The following is a 9,507-nucleotide window of genomic DNA, read 5'->3' as shown; positions in this document are numbered from 1 at the left end:
GGACATGATTTGGAAAAGCACACACCTGTCTATATAAGGTCCCACAGTTGACAGTGCATGTCAGAGCAAAACCAAACTATGAGGTCGAAGGAATTGGCCATGGAGCTGTGAGACAGGATTGTGTCCAGGCACAGATATGGAGAAGGGTACCAAAACATTTCTGCAGTATTTAATGGGAAACACAGTGGCCTCCATCATTCTTAAATGGAAGAAATTTGGAACCACCAAGTCTCTTCCTAGAGCTGGCCGCCCAGCCAAACTGAGTAATCAGGGGGAGAAGGGCCTTGGTCAGAGAGGTGACCAAGAACCCGATGGTCACTCTGACAGAGCTGCAGAGTTCCTCTGTGGAGATGGGAGAACCTTCCAGAAGGACAACCATCTCTGCAGCACTCCACTAATCAGGCGTTTATGGTAGAGTGGCCAGACGGAAGCCACTCCTCAGTAAAAGTTACATGACAGCCAGCTTGGAGTTTTCCCAAAAGGCACCTAAAGGACTCTCAGACCATGAGAAACAAGATTCTCTGGTCTGATGAAACCAAGACTGAACTCTTTGGCCTGAATGCAAAATGTCACCTCTGTGGGGAAACCTAACACCATCCCTACGGTGAAGCATGGTGGTGACAGCATCATGCTGTGGGGATGTTTTTTAGCTGAAGGGACTGGGAGACTAGTCAGGATCGAGGGAAAGATGAATGGATCAAAGTACAGAGTTATCCTTGATGAAAACCTTCTCCAGAGCACTCAGCACCTCAGACTGAGGCGAAGGTTCACATTTCAACAGGACAACAACCCTAAGCACACAGGCAAGACAACGCAGGAGTGGGTTCGGGACAAGTCTCTGAATGTCCTTGAGTGGCCCAGCCAGAGCCCAGACTTGAACCCGATCGAACATCTCTGGAGAAACCTGAAAATAGCTGTGCAGTGACGCTCCCCATCCAACCTGACAGGGCTTGAGAGGATCTGCAGAGAAGAATGGGAGAAATTCCCAAAATACAGGTGTATCAAGCTTGTAGCATCATACCCAAGAAGACTCGAGACTGTAATCACTGCCAAAGGTGCTTCAACAAAGTACTGAGTAAAGGGTCTGAATACTTATGTAAATGTGATATTTCCGTTTCTTATTTTTTATACATTTGCTAAAATTGATAAAAACCTGTTTTTGCTTTGTCATTATGGGTATTGTGTGTAGATTGATGAGGGGAAAATACCATTGAATCCATTTTAGAATAAGTCTTAACGTAGCAAAATGTGGAAAAAGTCTGAATACTTTCCGAAGGCACTGTATGCACATACACACATAACACACACACAGAAGTGTGCACACATACACACACATAACACACACACAGGAGTGTGCACACACACAGATAACACACACACAGAAGTGTGCACACACACACATAACACACACATAGAAGTGTGCACACACACATAGCACACACACACACAGAAGTGTGCACACACACACATAACACACACAGGAGTGTGCACACACAAGTAGTCTATGGCTGCTTCAGTGGCATTCTAGGAGAGAGGGAAGAGCTGCCAATCAGAATCAAGACCTAGAGGCAGGTCTAATTCTCTCTCTCTGTACACACACACACACACACACACACACACACACACACACACACACACACACACACACACACACACACACACACACACACACACACACACACACACACACACCACACACACACACACACACACACACACACACACACACACAGTAACATAAATTATTTAAACACAAATGGTCCTGATAGCTGAACAAAGCAGAATCACTAGATGGGGAATGGAAGGTGTGGAGGGATTCTAGGAGGACAGCTACTTGTAGTGAATACTGATGGAACTCACTGCTCAGTGTCTCTGTGTCTCAGTGCTATCAACGCTTGTCAGCTCAAAAACAGCACATCTAACAACCAACAAGTAATTGGAGACTTCTTTGACTCCCAGGCGAGGAGGCTCTCACTTTTACTCACCTTCACCAATCTTCCAGTCATGAAAGACTATTACGCTAGCTACATCTTCAATGTTGTCAGCTCTCTTGGAAGATATATTTGTTTTGACGAATCGAAAGTGAACTTTTGAAGAGTTTATATTTTCCAAAACTAAGGAATATTACAAACACAAAGCAATACAAATAAAGTTTAGCCAGGTAGATATTAACAATGTATGTCAAAATATAAGGGTCGGGATGGAAAACGACTAATAAAATAAAGGTTAAATTATTTTAATTTTTTTTATGAAATAAAAAAAACGTGTCTTATTTTCCAACAGCGGAAGAATATCCACATCAGAGGAAGAAAGATGTGAGATCATGAAGATGAAATTGCAGTTGTCCGTATCGGCATGGCGATGAGAAAGCGACCTAGTGTTCTCGGAAACCATGCCTTTTCTGAACTCTGTTAAGGAGAAAGACGGGGAGAATGAGAAAATGAAAGACTGAGTGGGATGAGTAACATGGAGAGCAAATGAGTTGATAAAGAAACAATACACCACACACATTAAATAAATACTATACCGTCTACTGTGCTGTATACTGTACTGTATAACGTGCTGTATACTGTGTTATATACTGTGATGTACACCATATCGTCTACCACTACAGTATACTGTGCTGTAAACTGTGATGTATACTGTGCTGTATACAGTGTTGTATACTGTGCTGTATACTGTGATGTATACTTTGATGTATACTATATCGTCTACTGTACAGTATACTGTGCTGTATACTGTGATGTATACTGTGTTGTATACTGTGATGTATACTATGTCGTCTACAGTACTGTATACTGTGCTGTATACTGTGATGTATAATGTGCTGCAAACTGTACTGTATACTGTGATATACACTATATCGTCTACTGTGCTGTATACTGTGTTGTATACTGTGATGTATACTATACCGTCTACTGTACTGTATACTGTGATGTATACTGTGCTGCATACTGTACTGTCTACTGTGTTGTATACTGCATTGTACACTGCGATGTATACTGTGATGTATACTGTGTTGAATACTGTGATGTATACTATATAATCTACTGTACTGTATACTGTGATGCACACTGTGCTGTCTCCTGTGTTGTATACTCTGATGGATACTGGTGATCTATACTGGGCTGTGTACTGTGATGTATACCGTGTTGTATACTGTGTTGTATACTATGCTGTATACTATGATGTTTACTGTGTTGTATACTGTGTTGTATACAGTGTTGTATACTGTGCTGTATACTGTGTTGTATACTGTGCTGTATACTGTGATGTATACTTTGATGTATACTATATCGTCTACTGTACAGTATACTGTGCTGTATACTGTGATGTATACTGTGCTGTATACTGTGATATACACCATATCGTCTATTGTACTGAAAACTGTACTGTATACTGTGATATACACTATATCGTCTACTGTGCTGTATACTGTGTTGTATACTTTGATGTATACTATATTGTCTACTGTATTGTATACTGTGATGTGTACCATACCGTCTACTGTACTGTATACTGTGATGTATACTGTACTATCCACTGTGCTGCATACTTTGTTGTATACCGTGATGTATACTATACATCTACTGTACTGTATACTGTGATGTATACTGTACTGTCCACTGTGCTGTATACTTTGTTGTATACTGTTATGTATACTGTGTTGTATACTGTGATGTATACTATACCGTATACTGTACTGCAAACTGTGATGTATACTGTACTATCCACTGTGCTGTATACTTTGTAGTATACTGTGATGTATACTGTGCTGTATACTGTGTTGTATACTTTGTTGTATACTTTGGTGAATACTGTGATGTATACTGTGATGTATACTGTGTCGTATACTGTGCTGCATACTGTACTTTCTACTCTGTTGTATACTGCATTGTACACTGCGATGTATACTGTGATGTATACTGTGTTGAATACTGTGATGTATACTATATAATCTACTGTACTGTATACTGTGACGCACACTGTGCTGTCTTCTGTGTTGTATACTGTGTTGTATACTGTGTTGTATACTTAGCTGTATACTATGCTGTTTACTGTGTTGTATACTGTGCTGCAAACTGTACTGTATACTGTGATATATACTATATCGTCAACTGTGCTGTATACTGTGCTGTATACTGTGATGTATACTTTGATGTATACTATATCGTCTACTGTACAGTATACTGTGCTGTATACTGTGATGTATACTGTGTTGTATACTGTGATGTATACTATGTCGTCTACAGTACTGTATACTGTGCTGTATACTGTGATGTATAATGTGCTGCAAACTGTACTGTATACTGTGATATACACTATATCGTCTACTGTGCTGTATACTGTGTTGTATACTGTGATGTATACTATACCGTCTACTGTACTGTATACTGTGATGTATACTGTGCTGCATACTGTACTGTCTACTGTGTTGTATACTGCATTGTACACTGCGATGTATACTGTGATGTATACCGTGTTGAATACTGTGATGTATACTATATAATCTACTGTACTGTATACTGTGATGCACACTGTGCTGTCTCCTGTGTTGTATACTCTGATGGATACTGGTGATCTATACTGGGCTGTGTACTGTGATGTATACCGTGTTGTATACTGTGTTGTATACTATGCTGTATACTATGATGTTTACTGTGTTGTATACTGTGTTGTATACAGTGTTGTATACTGTGCTGTATACTGTGCTGTATACTGTGATGTATACTGTGATGTATAATGTGCTGTATACTGTGATGTATACCATATTGTCTACCACTACAGTATACTGTGCTGTAAACTGTGATGTATACTGTGCTGTATACTGTGTTGTATACTGTGCTGTATACTGTGCTGTATACTGTGATGTATACTGTGCTGTATACTGTGATATACACTATATCGTCTATTGTACTGCAAACTGTACTGTATACTGTGATATACACTATATCGTCTACTGTGCTGTATACTGTGTTGTATACTTTGATGTATACTATATTGTCTACTGTATTGTATACTGTGATGTGTACCATACAGTCTACTGTACTGTATACTGTGATGTATACTGTACTATCCACTGTGCTGCATACTTTGTTGTATACCGTGATGTATACTATACATCTACTGTACTGTATACTGTGATGTATACTGTACTGTCCACTGTGCTGTATACTTTGTTGTATACTGTTATGTATACTGTGCAGTATACTGTGTTGTATACTTTGTTGTATACTTTGGTGAATACTGTGATGTATACTGTGATGTATACTGTGTCGTATACTGTGCTGCATACTGTACTTTCTACTCTGTTGTATACTGCATTGTACACTGCGATGTATACTGTGATGTATACTGTGTTGAATACTGTGATGTATACTATATAATCTACTGTACTGTATACTGTGACGCACACTGTGCTGTCTTCTGTGTTGTATACTGTGTTGTATACTGTGTTGTATACTTAGCTGTATACTATGCTGTTTACTGTGTTGTATACTGTGCTGCAAACTGTACTGTATACTGTGATATATACTATATCGTCAACTGTGCTGTATACTGTGCTGTATACTGTGATGTATACTTTGATGTATACTATATCGTCTACTGTACAGTATACTGTGCTGTATACTGTGATGTATACTGTGTTGTATACTGTGATGTATACTATGTCGTCTACAGTACTGTATACTGTGCTGTATACTGTGATGTATAATGTGCTGCAAACTGTACTGTATACTGTGATATACACTATATCGTCTACTGTGCTGTATACTGTGTTGTATACTGTGATGTATACTATACCGTCTACTGTACTGTATACTGTGATGTATACTGTGCTGCATACTGTACTGTCTACTGTGTTGTATACTGCATTGTACACTGCGATGTATACTGTGATGTATACCGTGTTGAATACTGTGATGTATACTATATAATCTACTGTACTGTATACTGTGATGCACACTGTGCTGTCTCCTGTGTTGTATACTCTGATGGATACTGGTGATCTATACTGGGCTGTGTACTGTGATGTATACCGTGTTGTATACTGTGTTGTATACTATGCTGTATACTATGATGTTTACTGTGTTGTATACTGTGTTGTATACAGTGTTGTATACTGTGCTGTATACTGTGCTGTATACTGTGATGTATACTGTGATGTATAATGTGCTGTATACTGTGATGTATACCATATTGTCTACCACTACAGTATACTGTGCTGTAAACTGTGATGTATACTGTGCTGTATACTGTGTTGTATACTGTGCTGTATACTGTGATGTATACTTTGATGTATACTATATCGTCTACTGTACAGTATACTGTGCTGTATACTGTGATGTATACTGTGCTGTATACTGTGATATACACTATATCGTCTACTGTGCTGTATACTGTGTTGTATACTTTGATGTATACTATATTGTCTACTGTATTGTATACTGTGATGTGTACCATACCGTCTACTGTACTGTATACTGTGATGTATACTGTACTATCCACTGTGCTGCATACTTTGTTGTATACCGTGATGAATACTATACATCTACTGTACTGTATACTGTGATGTATACTGTACTGTCCACTGTGCTGTATACTTTGTTGTATACTGTTATGTATACTGTGTTGTATACTGTGATGTATACTATACCGTATACTGTACTGCAAACTGTGATGTATACTGTACTATCCACTGTGCTGTATACTTTGTAGTATACTGTGATGTATACTGTGCTGTATACTGTGTTGTATACTTTGTTGTATACTTTGGTGAATACTGTGATGTATACTGTGATGTATACTGTGTCGTATACTGTGCTGCATACTGTACTTTCTACTCTGTTGTATACTGCATTGTACACTGCGATGTATACTGTGATGTATACTGTGTTGAATACTGTGATGTATACTATATAATCTACTGTACTGTATACTGTGACGCACACTGTGCTGTCTTCTGTGTTGTATACTGTGTTGTATACTGTGTTGTATACTTAGCTGTATACTATGCTGTTTACTGTGTTGTATACTGTGCTGTATACTGTGTTGTATACTGTGCTGTATACTGTGCTCTATACTGTGTTGTGTACTGTGATGTATACCATGTAGTATACTGTGTTGTATAATGTGCTGTATACTGTGCTATATACTGTGATGTATACCATATCGTCTACCACTACAGTATACTGTGCTGTAAACTGTGATTATACTGTGCTGTATACTGTGTTGTATACTGTGCTGTATACTGTGCTGCAAACTGTACTGTATACTGTGATGTATACTATATTGTCTACTGTACTGTATACTGTAATGTATACTATATTATCTACTGTGTTGTATTTTTTTTATTTTTTATTTCACCTTTATTTAACCAGGTAGGCTAGTTGAGAACAAGTTCTCATTTGCAACTGCGACCTGGCCAAGATAAAGCGTAACAATACAGAGTTACACATGGAATAAACAAAACACAGTCAATAATACAGTAGAACAAAGGAAAACAAGAGGTCTATATACAGTGAGTGCAAATGAGGTAAGTTAAGGCAATAAATAGGCCATGATGGCGAAGTAATTACAATACAGCAATTAAACACTGGAATGGTAGATGTGCAGAAGATGAATGTGCAAGTAGAGATACTGGGGTGCAAATGAGCAAGATAAATCCTGTTAGGGCTAGGGGGCAGTATTGACACGGCTGGATAAAAAACATACCCGATTTAATCTGGTTACCACTCCTACCCAGTAACTAGAATATGCATATACTTATTACATATGGATAGTTTCTAAAACTGTTTGAATGGTGTCTGTGAGTATAACAGAACTCAAATGGCAGGTCAAAACCTGAGAGATTCCTTTACAGGAAGTGGCCTGTCTGACCATTTCTTGAACTTCTTTTCCATCTCTATCTTTTACTAAGGATCTCTGCTCTAACGTGACACTTCCTACGTCGTCCATAGGCGCTCAGAGCCCGGGAAAAAACAGAATGTCGTCATCCCAGCCCCAGGCTGAAACACATTATCGCCTTTCTCAAGTGGCCGATCAAGGGACTCTGGGCTTAGGCGCGTGACCCGACCGCCCCCGCCTTTGTGATTTTTTCCTCTGTTTGCGGAAAAGGAGATTCCCTGTCGGAATATTATCGCTTTTCTACGAGAAAAATGGCGTAAAAATTGATTTTAAACAGCGGTTGACATGCTTCGAAGTACGGTAATGGAATATTTAGAATTTTTTTGTCACGAATTGCGCCATGCGCACGACCCTTCTTTACCATTTCGGATAGTGTCTGGAACGCACGAACAAAACGCCGCTATTCGGATATAACGATGGATTATTTTGGACCAAACCAACATTTGTTATTGAAGTAGCAGTCCTGGGAGTGCATTCTGACGAAGACAACAAAAGGTAATCAAACTTTTATAATAGTAAATATGATTATGGTGAGTGCTAAACTTGTCGGGTGTCTAAATAGCTAGCCCGTGATGCCTGGGCTATGTACTTAGAATATTGCAAAATGTGCTTTCACCAAAAAGCTATTTTAAAATCGGACATATCGAGTGCATAGAGGAGGTCTGTATCTATAATTCTTAAAATAATTGTTATGCTTTTTGTGAACGTTTATCGTGAGTAATTTAGTAAAATGTTAGCGAATTCCCCGGAAGTATGCTAGTTCTGAACGTCACATGCTAATGTAAAAAGCTGGTTTTTGATATAAATATGAACTTGATTGAACAAAACATGCATGTATTGTATAACATAATGTCCAACGGTTGTCATCTGATGAAGATCATCAAAGGTGAGTGCTGCATTTAGCTGTCTTCTGGGTTTTGGTGACATTATATGCTAGCTTGAAAAATGGGTGTCTGATTATTTCTGGCTTGGTACTCTGCTGACATAATCTAATGTTTTGCTTTCGTTGTAAAGCCTTTTTGAAATCGGACAGTGTGGTTAGATTAACGAGAGTCTTGTCTTTAAATAGCTGTAAAATAGTCATATGTTTGAGAAATTGAAGTAATAGGATTTTTAAGGTTTTGAAAATCGCGCCACAGGCTTCAAGTGGCTGTTACGTAGGTGGGACGAATTCGTCCCGCCTAGCCCATAGAGGATAAATAAATAAATACAGTATGGGGATGAGGTAGGTAGATCGATGGGCTGTTTACAGGTGCAGTGATCTGTGAGCTGCTCTGACAGCTGGTGCTTAAAGCTAGTGAGGGAGATATGAGTCTCCAGCTTCAGAGATTTTTGCAGTTAGTTCCAGTCATTGGCAGCAGAGAACTGGAAGGAAAGGCAGCCAAAGGAGGAATTGGCTTTGGGGGTGACCAGTGAGATATACCTGCTGGAGCGCATGCTACGAGTGGGTGCTGCTATGGTGACCAGTGAGCTGAGATAAGGCGGGGCTTTACCTAGCAGAGACTTGTAGATAACCTGTAGCCAGTGGGTTTGGCGACGAGTATGAAGCGAGGGCCAACAAACGAGAGCGTACAGGTCGCAATGGTGGGTAGTGTATGG

General features: G+C 39.2%; 1 protein-coding gene and 1 pseudogene across 1 annotated transcript in view; both read right to left on the bottom strand.

Moving 5' to 3' along the window:
• Window positions 1-9,507, bottom strand: part of LOC106576124 (metabotropic glutamate receptor 8) — a 392,665-nt gene that overhangs the window by 276,950 nt on the left and 106,208 nt on the right. The window lies entirely within an intron of this gene.
• On the bottom strand, window positions 2,375-4,417 carry LOC145861454 (uncharacterized; annotated as a pseudogene).

Source organism: Salmo salar, chromosome 17 (assembly GCF_965601325.2).
Source record: "Salmo salar chromosome 17, fSalSal1, whole genome shotgun sequence".
NCBI classification, from domain to species: Eukaryota; Metazoa; Chordata; class Actinopteri; order Salmoniformes; family Salmonidae; genus Salmo; species Salmo salar.
The sequence above is the reverse complement of the archived record's forward strand: the minus strand, read 5'-3'. Positions and strand labels throughout refer to the sequence as shown.